Source organism: Pongo abelii, chromosome 8 (genome assembly GCF_028885655.2).
Source record: "Pongo abelii isolate AG06213 chromosome 8, NHGRI_mPonAbe1-v2.0_pri, whole genome shotgun sequence".
Lineage (NCBI taxonomy): Eukaryota > Metazoa > Chordata > Mammalia > Primates > Hominidae > Pongo > Pongo abelii.
Window position 1 is genome coordinate 64089291 of NC_071993.2, and position 17482 is coordinate 64106772.

Genomic DNA, 17482 nt, shown 5'->3' on the forward strand with positions numbered 1-17482 from the left:
CTAAGCTGGAGTAGAGTGGCGCAATCTCAGCTCACTGCAACCTCTGCCTCGTGAGTTCAAGCGATTCTTCTGCCTCAGCCTCCTGTGTAGCTGAGATTACAGGCACCCGACACCATGCCTGGATAATTTTTTGTATTTTTAGTAGAGATGAGGTTTCACCATGTTGGCCAGGCTGGTCTTGAACTCCTGACCCTCAGGGGATCCGCCCACCTTGGACTCCCAAAGTGCTGGGATTACAGATGTGAGCTACCATGCCCGCCCAAACATGAAAGCTTTTCCTCTCCACAGAGCCCAATGAAATGCTGATTCTCACCACAGCCCTGGGATACCATGGGCTGCAAAGGCATCTTAGGGCTCTGCTTTTCATCTGGGGAAACAGACTCCAAAAGGCAAAGTGATGAGCTCAAATTCACAAGTTCAGATTTTCTGATTTGCAACTCCGTGCACTTTCCTGCATTAGTTCTCTAAGGTGAAATCTATCCTGAAGGCATGTTCTGCCTATATGTACAGAAAGGAGGCCAGAAAGTTTTTTAAAAACCAAATGCTACATGGTAAATAATAAAGGAACAGCAGAGAAAAGAGTGTTGGGGCTCAGAGGAGCAGACTGCACCATTTTCAGGGCTGGGGTGGGTGAGAAATTACAGAGTCAGAAAAGAGCTGTTGAAAACAGCGGAGCTCTCACCCTTAAAACAGTCAAGACATGCACAAGAAAAGGAGCAATGGTGGAAATTCTAGATCAGGATGGCCAATGTATGGCTTGGGGCTGCTACTGTCTTTCACCTTCCCCTGTCGCCTGGCCCGCATGCCCATGACAGACATTAGTAATCAATCATGGGATTCTTTCCCCTTGATCTCAGGGCCTGACCAGAATCCACTGTGTACAGTGCACCAGGCTTCCTCTACCAACTCGTAGGAGATGGCACCAGAGGAAGCCTGTTGCTCCTTCTCACCCTGCCATATTGCCTCCCTGGTGGCCACAGTTTATTGTGCACTTCCTGTGTGCCAGTTGTGCTGAGCTCTTCACACACACCTTCCATTTAATTCACTTAGCACATTTTCAGGAGTTAGGCATCCTTCTGGTTTTACACAGGAAAATGGGGCACAGAGGTGTTAAAAGCCTCATAATGGCAGAGCCAGGATTCAAATCCAAGCCCACCTGTCTCCAAAGCCCAGGCTGGGAAACTGCTAGATAGGTGCGATAAGCCAGTATGGAAGAAGGCCTGTGGTTTGGGCCTTGTTTAGGCCTGAAGATCAAGACTAACTAGGCTGCAGTGGAGCCTGAGGTTCAGAGAACAGAGGACACTAAAGATGCTTTTGTTTGTTCATTCATTCCTCAACCCACGTTTATTAAGTCCCTGCTACATGCCAGACACTTTGTAGATCCTGGGGATACAGTGGTCAAACAAGAGAGACAGAACACCCCACCCTCAATCAGGGGAGACTAACAAATAAGCCAGTCAAATGTATTATATGTCGGGTGATGTATGTGCTAAGGGGAAAAACGAAGGCTGGGGAGTGGTGGAGAGAGCCACATAGAGCTATATGCAGACTCAGGCCTAGGAGAAAAGGGAAGGGATGACTCAGGGGCCTGAGATTCTTAGAGTGACTGATGCATATCGAGATAAAGGCCCTAAGGAGTTGGGTCCTGATGCTCTCAGGGAAAATAATGATGGTGGGGGGTGTCTGTGGTGGGGGAGGAAGGAGGGATTGTCAGGAACACATGGAGTTCCTGGGGCCTTCTTCACTTTGATAACAATGTGGCCGAGGGAGGGGGCAGTCTTACCCAGAATACCCCCAGCTCCTGGGCTCTCTCCTTACTCTGGCAGATGTGGGATGGAGGCAGAAAGTCCCACTCATGCGTCATACATTTTTTGAGTATTTAATGAAATAAATTTCCCCGGGTGCAGTGACTCAAGCCTGTAATCCCAGCACTTTGGGAGGCCGAGGCAGGTGGGTCACCTGAGGTCAGGAGTTTGAGACCAGCCTGGCCAACATGGTGAAACCCCATCTCTACTAAAAATACAAAAATTAGCCGGGCGTGGTGGCATAAGCCTGTAGTCCTAGCTACTCAGGAGCCTGAGGCAGGAGAATTGCTTGACTCTGGGAGGCGGGGGTTTCAGTGAGCCAAGATCACTCCACTGCGCTCCAGCCTGGGCAACAGAGTGAGACTCTGTCATAAAATAAAATAAAATAAATAAAATAAAATAAAATAAAATATAAAATGAAATGAAATAAAATAAATAAAATAAATAAAATAATAAAATAAAATAAATAAATAAATAAAATAAATAAAATAAAATAATAAAATAAAATAAAATAAAATAAATAAAATATTAAAATAAAATAAAATAAAATAAAATAAAATAAAATAATAAAATAAAATAAAATAAAATAAAATAAAAGACCGGGCATAGTGGCTCATGCCTGTAATCCCAGCACTTTGGGAGGCCGAGGTGGGTGGATCACCTGAGTTCAGGAGTTCGAGACCAGCCTGACCCACATGGTGAAACCTCATCTCTACTAAAAATACAAAAATTAGCTGGGTGTGGTGGCAGGCACCTGTAATCCCAGCTACTCAGGAGGCTGAGGCAAGAGAATTGCTTGAACCCAGGAGGCAGAGGTTGCAGTGAACTGAGATGGTGCCATTGTACTTCAGCCTGGGCGACAAGAGCGAAACTCCATCTCAAAAATAAATAAATAAATTTCATTCCTCTGCCCACTGCCAGTATCCAGCCCTGCTGATGAGGTTGGGGTGAGGTAGGAGGTAACTTTTCAGCACCTGGGCCCTTATGTCCAGCAAGGCCATGAACAGGGACTTTTTGTGCCAGGAACAGTAGAAAATATGGCAACTGGTGTTTGCCACTATCAACAAGGAACTTGGAGTTTCGTTGAAGGAGCAAAATTGTAACCACCCAAGGGGTTCACGTTGCCTGCTGCCTCGACAGAGCTGATTGATCAAGACGGCAATTGCAATAGAAGAAGAGTAATTCACGCAGAGCCGGCTGCGCGGGACACTGTAGTTTTATTATAACTCAAATCAGTCCCCTTGAGAATTCGGGGAGCAGAATTTTTAAGGATAACTTGGTAGGGGGAAGCCAGTGAGCCAGGGGTGCTGATTGGTCAGGGATGAAATCATACGAAGTCGAAGCTGTCTTCTTGCGCTGAGTCAGTTCCTGGGTGGGGCCACAAGATCAGACGAGCCAGTTTATCCATCTGTGTGGTGCCAGCTGATCCAGCAAGTGCAGGGTCTGCAAAATGTCTCAAGCACTGATCTTAGGAGCAGTTTAGGGAGGGTCAGAATCTTGTAGCCTCCAGCTGCACGACTCCTAAACCATAATTTCTAATCCTGTGGCTAATGTTAGTCTAGTCCCCAGACAAGAAAGAGGTCTGCTTTGGGAAAGGGCTGTTACCGTCTTTGTTTAAACTATAACTACAAACTAAGTTTCTCCCAAAGTTAGTTCAGCCTATGCCCAGGAATGAACAAAGACAGCTTGGAGGTTAGAAACAAGATGGAGTTGGTTAAGTTAGCTCTCTTTCACTGTCTCAGTCATAATTTTGCAAAGGCGGTTTCAAAATGACTATCCATGAGTTTGTAAAATAACCCAGGATGCCTGTTGTTCATAGCACATAGCCTACTGTGTGTCTAAGCTGATAATCAGCTAGACTTTGGGGAGAGAAAAATGCCAAAAGAAAATGGCCTTGCCCTGCTAGAGCGTCTTCAGGTCTCCCTTTGGATGCATGAGCAATATGGAAGGGAATGGAGAAGGAGGAGAAAGAAAAGTCATCCTCCATAATTGGGACAGGGTTTGGAGCTGTTGCAGCCAATTCTTTCATGCTGCCTGGCCCCACCTGCCCCGGAGACTTCTGGTGCTTAATGGAGGCTTTCTTCTGGCTGCCCTGGAACTATGAATGGGCCTGCCTTGGATAATTTTCCCTCCAGGCACTCTCTACCTGGGGTCTGTGAACACCCTCGAAGTAGTATCCACCATGAATTGTGTGAATAATTACACATATGTGCACACGCATGAATACATGGACCCATGCATATGTGTTCACAGCATTCTTCAAATGCCCCCATGATATCTATGCCAGTTACAACTTATTACTTCTCAACTCCATATTTACCCACTAATACCTGCTCTGTGATAATGGACAGGATTCCCATGAGCATTTCTCCTCTACACTAAGCATAACGTGAAGCTTTATCAGTGGAGGGTGCTGAGAGAACAGTGCAGGTGAAAGGAGCTTCTCTTCCTGGGTCTGGCTGGTGTGAGGAGATCCAGTGGTACTCTGCTGGAGTCATGTGCCCAGAAGGTCCCAGGCAACTAGTCTTGGCCTGGCGTGGTGATCATCCTCTTAGTATCCTCCCAACACAGGCACCATGCGATCCATGCCTTCTGTCCATACTGGAGACCCAATCATTCTGCATGCTCATACACTCGACGCAGCAGTAACCCAGCAGTGTGGCTTGCATGGGCTGTGAAGGTTTGTTTCCTGCTTGTCCAATAATTGCAACCAACTCTAGACCATGCAACCCAGCGAATCTCTCTGCCATGTAGGGGGCTGCAATGATACCTTCTCCAACAATGTCTGATCTCCAGCTTGGGGAGGGGGGCCCCGTTCCAAGATTGTCCTACTTGGGTACTCTTCTCCACCTGTAGGGAGAGTAGCCCTATAAGGTTCTCTTTACATCATACAGTTGCTCTTTTATCATAGCTGAATAACTCTTTATATTAAACTTCCATTGCATAAATCACTTGTGGTTTCTATCTCTTGATTGGAACCAGGCTGATACAGTACTTGTGGCCCCCAAAATATTGAGATCCACCATACCTAGTCCCAGGTAAAACAAAAATATAAAAACTCTCAGCTCATTGCCTAGCACATAGAACACAATCCATCTAAGTAGCTATTACTACCATGTGTTGGAGATGGAGGTCAGTTGCCGCATAGGGTCGGCAGCTCTGCAGAATCGCCTTAGATGTTCCCTCTTGCCTGTTTAGCTTGAGCTGCATTCTCTCTGGTATAGCAGTAAAATAACAAGTGGCTAAAGCTATCACTTATGGAGCACACACTTCATCTCAAGCAGTGGGCCATGAGTTTTGTATGCACTATTTGCCCCATTTTGCAGTTGGAAAAGGTGAAGATTAATGAAGTTGGAAACTTGCCCAAGTTTTCACAGTTGACCCTGGAAGAGCTGGAATTTGAACCCAGGTGTATCCAATTCCAAAAACCAAAGTCTTCACCACCACAATATATTTCTTTGTAGCATTTATTGCTGGGTTAAGCTCTGTTCTAAATGGTTCACAGTGGTTATGTAACGTGTTTCTTGTCACAGCAGTGTTTGTAAGCAGTGCTTTGTTCCTGTTTTATAGATAAAGAGACTAAATGTCTCAACCAAGGCCTCTCAGTTAGTGAGAGGTGGAGACAGGATTAGAAACTGGCCCCCGATTCCAGAGCCCACACTGCTAATGTCTAGTATACTGCTTCCCTGGCTCACATAATAGAAGTGAACTTTGGGGTGTGAATGTACCTACTCCTGGGGACTGTGATGGCTGAAACAATGGAAAGCACATGGCATTTGACTCACATGCAGTTCCTGCTGCTCCCAACAATGCCATCCATGTGTGTTAGTAAAGGATAGAGAGCTGGAGAGAAGGGTGTAGGTATAGGAGCAGGTGTGCCATGTCATCACCCTAATGTACCTAACCCTAAACCCAACTCTAACCCTCAGGGGCAGTGATGGCCTACCGGCACCTGCATTAGGGAGGTTTGGAGGATCCATGTTCATCACCAACCCTCCCCTAGGGAGGGGGTTCCCTGACACTCAACATCTGGATCTGCCCATGGCAGATTGAGCCACTACGGCATCTTGCCTATACCCCAGGCTCTGATTCCACCTCACCAACTGTGATTAGTCCTCTTTGTGTGGGCTCATGGTTGTTCACTGGTTTGGCTCTAAGATCCTAGCTGCTGACGGGGAGAGGGATATATGACACATTATGAGATCCAGAATATTTGCGGGTTGCTAAGAAAAAGCACAACTATTCCAGATATTGAGGACCAAAGAGCATATTCTCCTCTAGGCATTCATAGAGAGGCTTCATAGAGAAGCCATATCCTCAACAATATCCCTGCAACAGATAGGGATCAGTGTTCAAAACCATGCTTTGAATAATGTGTATCATGTCCCTCAACCAAAGCACAAAGCATTAAAAGTCATTCTTCAAGGAGTCAGTGGGAAGCAGTCAAGCTCACAGGTTCACGGCTCTGGCTAAATTGGTAATAGATTTAAGAATATTTGTCCAGAGGATTGAATACAGCATGTACTCTGCAGGTACTTATCCACGAGTAGCATTTCTCTTAGCCAAGCTTTTGAAAAGTATAGTGTGGCTCTGAGGTTGAGATTCTACTTGGAATGCTGGAACTTTCCATTGCCAATTAAGAGACGAGCCATATACCTTAATAACAAACTGAGCTGTGGCTTGAAATAGATCCTCTTATGAAAACTCATCCACCAGAAAGAACATTCCTCTCTTTCCCTGCTGCCGCCGAGATGTGTGGAGGTGGAGTCTTGAGATTGGGCTTCACCTGTAGCCCACCATCATGGCCAAGGAAGGCATTGCTGCTGGAGGTGTAATGGACGTTAATAGTGCTTTACAAGAAGTGCTGAAGACTGCCCTCATCCACAATGGCCTAGCATGTGGAATTCACGAAGCTTCCAAAGCCTTAGACAAGTGCCAAGCCCACCTTTGTGTGCTTGCATCCAACTGTGATAAGCCTATGTATGTCAAGTTGGTGAAGGTCCATTGTGCTGAACACCAAATCAACCTAATCAAGGGTGATGACAACAAGAAACTAGGGGAATGGGAAGGCCCCTGTACAACTGACAGAGAGGGGAAACGCTGTAAAGTGGTTGGTTGCAGTTGTGCAGTAGTTAAGGAATATGGAAGGAGTCTCAGGCCAAGGATGTCATCGAAGAGTACTTCAAATGCAAGAAATGAAGAAATAAATCTTTGCCTCACACACGGAAAGAAAAGAAAAAAGAAAAAGAGAGAGAGAAAGAAAGAAAGAAAAAGAAAGAAAGAAAGAAAGAAGAAGTCAACGTGTTTCTGAAGAGAAGGCCAACCCACATCCCCTCCAAAGTGCATCAAGGGAGTCCCTGCAGGCAGAGCCAAGATTCTCTTCAGGAGGAAATTTGAGAGTTCCCTAACAAGGCAATGAATGGGTAACTGATTCCCTACAATTCCACATCATAAAATGCAACAGCAATAAAAACAGCCCAGAAAAAATGTAAAGCAGGCATGTAACTAATATCTTGTTTGGCTACACATACACATATACATGTGCACACACACACATACCTGTGGCACATCTAATTTTGAGCAATAAGCCCTGTTAAAACTGGTTGTGAAATGTACTCCCAAACTAACTAAATAAGATGATTTATTGTTTATCATTATTTCCCATAAATCTCCCTAAATTTGGGGGATTTCCATTAAAATGATTATTTCAGATCCAGATTTGGTAGCCCTTGTTTCTGGAGGTCATTAGATAGCAGTATTCATTGTCTACTAAAACTACTCCTAGTCCATGATACCCACATCAGGTTATTTGCATCTGAGAGAATGCTTGACCTTCTGTGCTCCAGTGCAGAGCAGGGTGGCGGGGCCCTACCATATGCAACAACCTGCAGGGCACAGATACTGATCCTTTGAAGCTGATGCTGGTCAGTAGCCTGCACTGTGCCTAACGTTATGTGGGTCAGTAGGAAAGCAAACTAATGGGCTATCTCAATATGGTTTCAAGTTAAAAATAAAAGGATCCAGGACACATCTTTGTGTTGCCCACTGGAAATTACAAGCAGGATAGTTCATATTTTTCCTTATATATTGTGTCAAAGGCTGGAAGAGGATCAAGAAAAGTCACAAGCCATTTAATATGATTTTTGGCAGGTGTTGTCACAAGATTATATAAATTACAGCAGATGACTGTGTTCCCAGCCTGTGAGCTGTGAATATAGGTCAGGCTTGCAAATTATTAAGCAAGGCCATGCAAATGGACATTGCTTGCACATGCTAGAATAGGACGACTAACTTGTTCTGGTTCGGCAGAGATTTTTCTTATTTTAGTACTTGTCTTAGTATATTGTGTTGCTATAGAAGAATAGCTGAGGCTGGGGAATTTGTAAAGAAAAGAGGTTTATTTGGCTCACAGTTCTGCAGGCTGGGAAGTGCAAAAAGTATGGTGTCAGCATCTGTTCAGATTCTGGTGGAGGCTTTTTGTGCTATGTCATAACATGGTGGAAAATCTCAATGGTAAGTGGACACGTGGGAAGACAAAACCCGAGGGGCATCCTGGCTTTACAACAACCCATTCCTGCAGGAACATTCCCATGAGAACTAAATCCAGTCTCTTGAGAGAGCTGCAGTGCACCAAGTCATTCATGAGGGATCTGCCCCCATGACCCAAACACCTCCCACCAGGCACACCTCCCAACACTGACACGTTGGGGATCAAAGTGCAACATGAGTTTTGGTGGGGACAAACTCAAACCATAGTAGTACTGACTGTCCCATGTCCTGTGAAACCCCTCGGTCCCTGGCAAGCCAGGAAGGTTGGTCACCCTTGCTGGAGGCCTTCCTCCCAGGTGGTGACCCCTAGCTGTGTATTCACATTTGGGGGTGAGGCACAAAACACTGACTGCAATCTCTGCGGGGGAGTGGGGCTTGTTGACTGATGGAGCTCACCACAGAGTGTCTGAGCATCAGGTCAGATCCTCATTGAGGAAACCAGCACACATCAGCCACTGGAGGCCCTTTGTCTGGGACATTCCTTTTCTCCACAAATGAATCCTCCGGACTCTAGCCTGTAGATTGTAAATTAGGTTACTCATTCTCTGGGGACTGGGGTCCCATCATTCAATATGTAGATTGTGGCTTAATCCTTGTGTTTAAACTTGTCCTTACCTCCTCCTCCCAAACCTGTGTGGCTCAGACCTCCCATTCTACAGTTTTTTCAGTTCAATTTATATGACAAATAACTCTCCTTTCTTCCCTGGGTGGAGGCGACCCCTGGCTGAAGAGGGTAGAGAAAGTGGCCTGGGGTTTCCATTTATGCCCGTTTTCCTGTTTACAGCCTCACACTGTACCTCACCTCTTTAAGTGTGGATCCTTTCTGAGACTCTGGGGGTGAAGTAGGGAGAATCCGTTGGCTTCCTCTTCTTTTCTCCCTCTGGGGCATCCAAGTGAGAACACGCACCATTCTGTCAAATTACCACTCCTTTGTACACTATCTCCAAAATACATGTCCAAATTCTTGGTTGCTGTTTTCTCCTCTCTTGTCCCTATTGTCCTTGAAGGATTTTACCTGTGCTCTTCCTCTACTGCCATTTTACTAGGATTTGGGGAGGGAGAGGAAATAAATTTGTGTTGCAAATCAACCATGTTTAATTGGACATCCATTTCTCTAGCAGTCTCTCTTTTGGTAACACCCAGTGGGTGGACATTGGCACTTCTGGAACTATCTTCCATGTCTATTATCTTTTCTTTTCTTTTCTACTTTCTATTTATTTATCCCAGTCTGTTGTTTTCCAGGAGGATTCCAATCTTTCAGTTCACTAATCAGCTCTTCAGCTGCATACATTCCACTCTGTAGCTCATCCACTCAGGTGGTTTCATTTGTTTAAACTATGAATATATTTTTTGTTTTTTATTCCCATGATCAGTAATACAAAATGAACACATTGTTCATCTCTAACATCCCTAATTGATTCTTTCCCATCCTTTCTTATTTGAGAATATTCATTATACTTACTTCAAAGCACATTACTGGTTGTCTATTTGTTCTGTTTAATTTTCAGATCTGGAGCCAGACAGCTGAGGTTAATCTGTGGCTTCTCATGTTAAGCTATGTGACTTTTGATGAAGTTACTTAATCACTTGACACTTCAGTTTCTTCATTTGTAAAATGGCAATAAAAATAGTCCTACCTTAAACTCTTATAAGGTAGGACTCTTATAAGGCATTCATGTGTCTATTGCAAACATAAAATAGTCCCACTTTATGTCTGCAATAGTGCCTGACACATAAATGCTCAGTAAATATTAGCTATGGTTATTATGTTTCCTCAGGTGGAAGTCTCCCTTTCATGGTGGTGCTTCTCAAATGATATTTTTTGACAGTGAACTCAACTTTACCCATGAGATTTTCTGCAAGAAATCTGCTGGCCTAGCTTGCTGTGAGGGAGGGCTGTAAGTCGCTGGATGAGCTTGTGCTCCATGTTGCTTTCAAGGAGAGTGCAGAACAGGCAGAGGCACCATCAGGTGGACCAGCTGTGCTCTCACAGCCGGTCTTTGGAATGTGGCTGCTACTTAACTCTTCCTTGGCTTTGCCAGCCATATGGGGCCCTGTCCTGTCTTTCATTCCCTAACACAGCTCATACCAGGAGACAGACATCTGTCCTGGTCATCTTGTCTGCCGGGGTGGGGTTGAGGGAGATATTCAGGGTCAATTCATCTAGCTCCTTCCACGGGGATACTTGTTTAACCCTCTGTCAGTAGCCCTTTGGTCCCATCTTGTTCCAAGCATTCACCACATCTGGGTGTGGAATGCCTTGTTGCTGGTCCCATTATTGAAGTATATACTGTAGTATATACACACAAGGATACCTATAGTATGTCTTTGGCTGCTGCTCATGAGCTGGGCTGCAGTATCAAATCAGATCCTGTCTGCTTTTGGCTTCTCAGAAACGTGTCAGTGCTTCTGATTCTCTGAACATTTCCTGTTATCTTTTTGAGAACACTAATTTTTTTCCTTCCCTGTCATTTCTGGAGGATGGGCCTGGGTGGAGAGATGGCAGCATGTGCTCAGTCCACTATCGTGAAAAGGGAAGTCAGAGAATGTATAGAAAAGATAAGAAGTAAGCAGAATCTTGGAGAATGAGTAGGAGCAGCCAAAGTGAAAAGAGGAGAAAATGCCATCGTAGGCTGGGGAGATGGCCTGAGCGAAGGTGTGCAGACAGGAGACCACAGGGTAGGGTGAGGGGACACAAGCAATGCGATGTTTCGAGAGAGGCAAGACTTGTAAGGGAGAAGCAGGGCATGATAGTCTTATGTATCAGGTTAAGGGGCTTAACTTTATTCTGGAGACCCTCTGATGGTTTAAGAAAGTGACATAGGATGGTTTAAGAAAGTGATTATAGGCAGCGGCTCATGCCTATAATCTCAGCACTTTGGGAGGCTGAGGTGGGAGAATCGCTTGAGTCTAGGAGTTCAAGATCAGCCTGGGCAACATACTGAGACTCCATCTCTTAAAAGAAAAAAAGAAAAAAAAAAAAAAAAAAAAAGGAAAGAAAGAAGGTGACAAAGTCAGATGTGCATCTTGTCCACTGTGGAAGTTAGATTTGAGGGGCGTGAGACTAGAGCCAAGAAGACCAGTTAGAAAGCTCTTGCGGAAATCCAGGCTAGAAACTACAAGTGCCTGAAAATTACCACAGCAGTATGTAAGGGATGGAGACAAGTAGTCAGATTCAACAAATATTCAGGAAGCAAAATCTATAGATAAGGAGGATTTTCTAATACTGTTTTCTTTAGATATCATAGAAAGATATTTCAGCCTTCTTCCACTGTGACCATATGCTTTTTTTCTTTTCCTTTTAATTGCATTTTCTGCTTAAGTCGGCCATATGCTTTTTACAAATTTGCAGAAGTAAGCTATTTTGACTGCAGATAGTTAATCCCATTGGTACTAGCATGTAAAATTTTAAGACTATAGTCCAAGTTGAAAATATTTCTATCAAGTTTCATATATGAGCTGTAAGATTACTGGGCATTTTAAGTTTTCTGCGCAGTGGCTAATCTTAATACTTCTCGAATTGATAGAATCATTATCCAGTTTATCATGGACGGTCTTGTTGTAATAGTGGATTGAGTTTTATGTTATCTTTGTAGATGTTAGTATTTCATATCAAGTTATAAAATTTAATCTTTCTTAGTGTGCACATCTAGAACTTGTGGACTTCATTGGAATAAAATATATCAGACAAGCTAAGATGTAATCAGATACAGTGAGATGCATAAGACATCTCATTTCACACAAAAGCATACTTCTATTTGCAATACTCCTCTAGTTCTGCCTTACTACACAGGAGCTCTAACAAAATACATTCACTGAAATTGCTCAAAAAAGACATATTTATATATGTGTGTTATAAGTGTATATATTGCACTATTGAGTATGTTCTCTACAGAAGAGAACTTCCATTTTAAATAGGCATGGATGTGAACAGACTTACATGCTTAAAACTCTATACATATGATGGGGGAGAGAGTTTTCCATAGACTAGTTTCTGGCTCCATACTTGTTTCTTCTCCACTGCTGACATATTTCTGAAAACAGGTGCTGGGGAAATGTTTATTATTTAGATATCATCTCCGACCCTGCTGGCTGAATCAGAACAATATTCCTGGAAGCCATTCCTATGCTGGAAGACTAGCAGTAATGCAACCACACATAGAAGTGACCATAAACTACATAAAGCTGTCTCATCCCTAGCCAGATCCTAAAAATACCTATGACCACTCCAACATGAGGGGCATGAGGAGCAATGAGATGGAGGGGAAATCAGAGTGGAAAGAGTCAGCCATCTTAACTACAGTCAAGTGCTGCACGAGGACATTTCAGTCAATGACAGACCATATGAGACCATGATGGTCAGGCAGGGGCACAAGACAGGCAGGCAGCAGGGGCAGGAAGGACTAGCAGCTCTTCCCTGGCTAGCAGCTGGGGTTCTGCCTCCACCTGCCTCCCCAGGACAGAAGCCAGATAAGCTGGACCATGATGGTCCCTTCAGATTATCATACCATATTTTTCCTGTACCTTCTCTGTGGTTAGGTATGTTTAGATAGACAAGTACTTGCCATTGTGTTACAACTGCCTAATATATTCTGTACTGTAACACACTGCAATGGCTTGTAGCCTAGAAGCAATAGGCTATACCAAGCAGCCTAGGGGCTAGGCATATAGTAGGCTCTACTATCTAGTTTTGTGTAAGTACACCTGATGACGTTTGCACAACAACAAAGTCACACAAGGATGCATTTCTCAGAACACATCCCTGTCGTTAAGCAACGCATGACTGCACTTGCACTTAAAATAGCTTACTTTTGCAAAGTCTGTAAAAGCATATTACCATGTCCAACATTGTTAAAGCCTCTCCCACCAGGACCTTGTAAGGAGCCCATGCAAGCAAGGGGCTCTGCAGTTTCCTGGTGAATCCGTCTCTATTGACAGCATTTGAAAAATGATTCTGGCAGACAGAAATCCAGTTGCTATCAGATCTCTAGTTGGAATGGCTTGTCAGACTGTGGTACCCCAGAGGGGGACAGAACCCAGGAGAAAAAGCAGGTTTAGAGAGGAAAAGTTCATTTCTTGACATGATAAATTTGAGCTTTTGAGGGATATTCTGGTAAAGGTACTAGTAGGCTGGTATTTATTGATACATCTGTAATTCTTGTACCTCCCTCCTATTAAAGAAAATTCAAACAATCCAAAGGAATGCAGGGAAAGAGAAAAAAGAAACAACAAGAAAGCATATTGTACATGATATTCGAAATATTAAGCCACTGGTATAGCCTGTTTGCTGACTAATTAGAATCTCAGAAAAGGTCCTAGAGGGTCTCCCTGTGACAAGCATTGACCCTTTTTTGCCAGATCAGAAGAAGGTCAGTAGTGGAGGCACTGTGGGGTCTCAGGTGAGCAGCTATTTACCAAGCGGCATGGAAGAATTCCAGTTTGTAATAATTTATAGGATTTTATCGATGTGTTCTAGATGAATATCCATTTCAAGGGCATACGTATAACACAAACGATGGCAGAAATAAGCCCAGATATTTCTGTTATTCTTATCAATGTGAACTGGTTAAACTCACAAATTAGAAATAGAAACTCAGATGAACTTTTTAAATCTTGTAAAAAACAATATGTCATTTCCAAGAGATAAACCTAAGTAACAATACAGAAAGAGTAAAAAAGGAGAAATAAAATATATACTAGACAAATGCTATCTCAGGATAACAATATTTATACAAAAAGTAATAAAACTGAATAAGTCATAAAAGGATAAAACAATATTAATTTGTATGAGCCTAATAATTTGCTCTCAAAATTATAAGGCTGGCCAGGTGAGGTGGTACATGCCTGTAATCTCAGCCACCTAGCAGGCTGAGGCAGGAGGATGGCTTGAGGTCAGGAGTTTGAGGCCGCAGTTATAATCACACCTGTGAATAGCCACTGCACTCCAGCCTGGGAAACATGGTGAGACACTACCTCTTAAACAAAAATCAAAAAACCAAAAAAAAAAAAGTATAAAGCAAAATCAGACTAAATTAGAGGGAGAAATTGACAAACTACAATAAAAATGGGAAATGTTAAACCCACTCTTTCATAAATCAATGGATTGAACAGGAGAGAAAAAAAAAAACCCAGGAGATAAAAGATCTAAATAACCTGATTAGCAAGCTAGATGGAGAGATACAGAGAAAAAAAAACCACGTAAAAAGTGAAGAGACGTTCACAAAAATTGGGACAGCCAAAAAAAGTCTGTATATGAGGCCACAAAAGAGGCATTAACAAATTCTAAAAGAACACATTTCCTCATCTCCAAGCATTAAAGTTAGAGATCAATGACAAAATGATTGGTTTATTTTTATTTTAATTTTTTTTTTGTAGAGGGGCTCTCACTGTGTTGCCCAGACTGGTCTTAAACTCCTGATCTCAAGCGATCTTCCCACCTTGGCCTCCCAGAATGCTGGGATTACATGCCTGAGCCACTGGGCCCCTCCCCAAATGATTATTATTATTTTTTTAAAAACTGAAGTTTGAAAACAAAAAAAGAATGGAAAATATACTTCTAAATAATCCATGAATTAAGCATACAATCCTAACATAAAAAACAAAATATTGGCCAGGCACAGTGGCTGACGCCTGTAATCCCAACACTTTGGAAGGCTGAGGCGGGTGGATCACTTGAGGTCAGGAGTTGGAGACCAGCCTGGCCAAAATGGTAAAACCCCGTCTCTACTAAAAATACAAAAATTAGCCGGGTGTGGTGGCGTGCACCTGTAATCTCAGCTACTCAGGAGGCTGAGGCAGGAAAATCTCTTGAACCCGGGAGGTGGAGGTTGCAGTGAGCTGAGATCCTGCCACTGCAGTCCAGCCTGGACGACAGAGCGAGACTCTGTAACAACAACAACAACAACAACAAAATCCAAATATTTATAAGTAAGTGATAACAAAAGCATAGCATATTAAAACTTGTGATATTCAGCTAAAGCAGACTTTTGAGGGAAATGATAGTCATATATACTTATTAGAAAACAACAAAAGAGGCCGGATGCGGTGACTCACACCCGTAATCCCAACACTGGCCCTAAAAATTAAAAATTTTAAAAAGGAAGCTTATATACCACACTACTCAGAGCTGTATAGCACGTCACCATTTTTTACAAGGCACTCACCGTCCCTTACCTCGTATGATGTTTCTATGAGCCCCGGGAAACAATGAAGCAGGGGTGATTTTATGGATTTTTATAGGTCACGTTGAAGATTTTATGGGTGAGAAAGCCGAGGATCGGAGGATGCATGACTTGCAAGTGTCAGAATCAGAACTAGAATAGATCCCACACATTTGAACACCTAGTTTGGTGTCTTTTCCTTCACACCGCGTTCTCTGGGGGTGCCTGGGCGGTGACCCCTGCCATTGGCCTTGAGGATTAGGACCTCAGCTCGGGTCCTCCGCAGAGCCTTCTCAGTCCCTAGCAACTTGCTGGCACCTAGCCGGGGCTAAACGCAGGTTTGTTGAAAATTATAAAAGGGTAAGCCAGGGGTAGCTATTCACCATTCTGGGTTTGAAGAGCTCTGATGCAGAAAGGTGTATACATCCAGCAGGAATTTCATCCTACATGATTTATTATAAACGTGGTATTCTAGGAGCATTCGCTCAGCCACGGAGAAAAATGGGCCATTCGAAGAAGCTAGCCTTCGCGGTCGCTGTGGGGCGGCAGAGCGGGCGCAGGCGTCCAGGCAGCGGGGGCTGGGTAGGCGCCAGGAGACCTTCCCGGACCAATCCCCGGGCCCAAAGAGAGCGCCTGGAGACTTTACCTCCCTAGGAAATTCACACCGATTTCTTGGGGGCTTCACACCCGTGCCCCAAGTCCCGCTGCGCCCCCACCAGGGTAATAACCCACTCTGAGAGTCTCTGGTGGTGCCTCTGATCCTCTGCTCTTTTGTTCCAGGCGGCGTTTTCTCCGATCCGCTCTGGAGACTTTGGACTGAGTTTCACCCTTACTCGCCGACTCATGTCCAAAAAATGCGGTCCAGCCCCGAAAGAGAGCCGCGCCTGCTGGTGGGGGTAGGGGGTGTTGGAGCGGCCACGGAATATGACTGAGCGCCCGGGGCCCGTTGTGAGGCCGGGGCCAGGCTGTCCCAAGGCGCGGTTGCTGCTCGGCACAGCACACCTGCCCAGAACGTCGGAGCCTCCCCTCCATTCCTCCCCGCTTTTATTGTTCGGAGCGACTTTAAAACGCAAATCGGGCCGGGAGCGGTGGCTCACGCCTGTAATCCCAGCACTTTTTGGGAGGCCGAGGCGGGCGGATCATTTGAGCCTAGGAGTTCGAGAACAGCTTGGCCAACATAGTGAAACCCCGTCTCTACTAAAAATATGAAAATTAGCCGGGCGTGGTGGTGGGCATCTGTAGATCCGGCAACTCAGGAGGCCGAGGCAGGAGAATCGCTTGAACCCGGGAGGCGGAAGTTGCAGTGAGCCGAGATCGCACCACTGCACTCCAGCCTGGGCGACAGAGCGAGACTCCGTCTCAGAAAAAAAAAAAAAAAAAAAAGAAAATCGAACCAGCAGCCTGTTTGTAACAGCCAAACATAGGCAACAACCTAAATGTCCTTCAGTAAGGAGCTAGGTAATGAAGAACGGTGAAGCGCACGATGGCGCGCAGTGTGCAGTGGATGGGAAGAACCAGGTCTGTTCAGGAGCGCTTGTATGGAAAGACCCTCCAAGATATAGTGAGTAAAAAAACATGTTGCAGAAAGTACTGCAATATCGTTTTGTAAACAATATGTTTATGTAAACACACACACACAGTGTTGAAGAGAGATATTTGGAAGGACACACCTAAGAGTGGGCTGGGGGAGTGGAGGGAAGAGTGAATCTCAATTTTTACTCATTTTTTGAATTTTTTGTTTTTAGTTTTTTAGAGACCGGGTCTCACTATGTTGCCCAGGCTAGTCTGGAAGCCCTGTCTTCAAGCCATCCTCCTGTCTTGGCCTTCCAAAGTGTTGAGATTACAGGCGTCAGCCACCACTCATTAAAAAAAAAAATTGCATACCTACCATATATGCATATATTACCTGGGTGACCTTTTAAAAATATGCTTTATTTTTAGAACATCTTTAGATTTACAGAAAAAGTG

General features: G+C 44.2%; 1 long non-coding RNA gene and 1 pseudogene across 1 annotated transcript; one reads left to right on the plus strand and one right to left on the minus strand.

Moving 5' to 3' along the window:
• Positions 1-3003: 3003 nt before the first annotated feature.
• On the minus strand, positions 3004-16794 carry LOC134762050 (uncharacterized). Its single transcript, XR_010141547.1, has 2 exons — positions 15528-16794; positions 3004-4655 (listed from the first exon to the last, which is right to left on the minus strand). It is a non-coding gene; the product is annotated as an uncharacterized LOC134762050 (long non-coding RNA).
• Positions 6607-7020, plus strand: LOC100458791 (small ribosomal subunit protein eS12-like; annotated as a pseudogene).
• Positions 16795-17482: the final 688 nt, after the last annotated feature.